Here is a 2,449-nt window from a genome sequence, read left to right as displayed (position 1 = left end):
CATTATATAGTGTTTTGATATATTTTATAATCATTTTTCTGAATTCCTTCTCAGGCATTTCCAAAGCCTGCCCATCTTCCAGTATGGGGTGTAGGTCTACTTCCAGCTCATTTGCCTCAGTCACTTTATATCATTTCTTGTTATGTGCAGATAGGGTCATCTGCTTCTATTTTTTGCACATATTCAGGGGGTATCTATGGCCTTAATACTTAGATGGGTATGTATTTTGGTATTTTTTTATGCTTTCTGAATGTCTTAAGGTAGATGTGATCAGGAACTGGGCTTTCCTTTTCACTCTTCTTCTTGAGAAATTTCAAGATGCCACTGTTGGTCATTGTGACATAATTTAGGATTTAATTTTTGACCTGTTTCCTCTTTTGTCTGCTTGTCCCACTCCACAATCCCCATTCAAGCCTTTTTTCTAGTTATAAACAGTTCAGGGCTGGCTGTGGCCGCTTGGTTTTAAGTGGAAACTGTCTCTTTAAATTTTGAGGAGATCTGTGCGCATGCGTAGTAGAACCCTCCGAGGGTGGGACTGGGGTGTCCACTAGCTCAGGCACCCCTATAGTCACCAGAATGGAGGTGCACAGACAGCAAGGGACCAATGAACAGATACCAAAAGAAAAGAATGTCCACACTTTTATCTCCGCGGTTCTGTCAGGGGTCGTCCGTGGCTGCTCTGATCTGTCCCTCGCTTCGTCTCACCCAAGATGGTGGCTCCTGGAGCAGCTGAGCGTTTTGAATTAGAAAACAATGGATTTCTTGCTTCTGCTACAAATTCTCCTAGCTGTAAGCCTTCCGACCTTCTAAATATTACTTTATATGTGGTTCAGAGTTCTGGGACCATCCCCTGAGCCTGCTTGGACTGTGATTCTGTGTTGTTGCTGACGGAGCTCTTTACTGCACGTCCACCCAATCCGCCATTTTGTTCTCTCCTCTGCACTAATTTCTAGAATAATTTTTCTTCAGAAATTCCTTCTACCCCTGGATTTCTACACCTTATTCCTTTCCCAGCTTCTTTCCTGATTGTCTTTCTTTAGTCGGCCCTAAGTACCAAGTGCAGGAGTGTGTATGTGTGTGTGTTAGGAGATCAAATGTTGTGACTGCTGCCGCTCCCCCCCTCCAGTTCAGCAGACATGAGTGAATCTTTGGCTTCCTGCCCCCACCTTTGTCTCCCTTTCCCCTTCTAATTATCTGGGTATGAAACAGCCTTGCCAGTCACACAGAAGTCAAACCCACTGACCTGGGACATGAACAAAGCAGATGCCCATTAACTTGTTCATTGCAGTGTTTCTATTTCTGTACTTTTTTACCCTATGTAATATCCAGTTCAGTGCCTGCACACCTGGGGCTCTGAAGTTTTTGCTGCCTTCCTTTCTGAGAGGAAATAGTGAACAGTAGCAAGTGGGGCAGGGCATGTGTGTGTGCTTAAAAGATGCTGAGATCTTTTAAGAGGAGGGGCTAGCCATGCCCATGTACCAAGTAACCCAAAGCATTCCCTAAATACAAATGTCATATCCGGTCTTCTCGGATCATGACTCTGATTCTGGAAACCTTGAAAGTCCTCTCTCCAATTCACTGTCCTCTTCTTCTTGACTTCCGATTTCTGTCTGTTTTCTGGAGAAATTCTTTTTAGTCTCTATTTCTCACAGTTATAAAGCTCAGTCTCCCTTTCTCCCTTGTCATTTTATTGATCATAAACATCATAATAAAAATATTATCTGCATAATGCTCTAGAGTTTACAATGCATTTTTATACCCATGACCCTCACAATAGCCTGTGAAAACAAAGATTAGAATAGCTATAGTAATTCACCCAAATATACTCATCGGAGAATTAACGCTGCTTTCATGATTTATTTTTATTGAGTTGACAAAGTTGTTTTCAGTCCTTTCTGGAATAAGTAGATAAGCTAGTGATAGAAGTCAGACTGAAATGTTTTGGTTTTTTCCCCCTCAAATCCAATATTTTTTTCTCAAATCCAATATTCTGCTTAGTGTTCACTTTTGCTGTGAAAAGTGGGATAATGAGTTGCCCTGAATCTTCTTATGCTACAGAGAAAGAAAGGAAGATGCTTCTTCCAACCTGGGCTGAGTCTAGGCACCTTGATATTTTTCCTTCCGCAGGAGCCTGAGGTGGGCAGGATCTGGTGGTACTGAGTAGAGTGGGCACCTCTGGCCAGATGGCATTCCTCATGTCTGTGAGTACTCTGACCCCAGTGTCCCTTTCTCCCTTTTCTCAGGGTGAACCTCAGTACCATAAAATTAATTATAACTAAGATCCTAGGTCCACCAGTCGTCTGTCAATTTCTCATACTGTAGTAACTTGCATGTTGCTGTGATGTTGGAGGCTATGTCACTGGTATTTTGAATGCTATCAGCGTCACCCAATATGGACCAGTTTCAGCTGAGCTTCCAGACTAAGAGAGACTAGGAAGAAGGAGAGACA

The sequence above is a fragment of the Chrysochloris asiatica genome, unplaced genomic scaffold (genome assembly GCF_000296735.1).
Source record: "Chrysochloris asiatica unplaced genomic scaffold, ChrAsi1.0 scaffold00016, whole genome shotgun sequence".
Classification (NCBI taxonomy): Eukaryota; Metazoa; Chordata; class Mammalia; order Afrosoricida; family Chrysochloridae; genus Chrysochloris; species Chrysochloris asiatica.
This window is presented reverse-complemented; position numbering follows the sequence as displayed.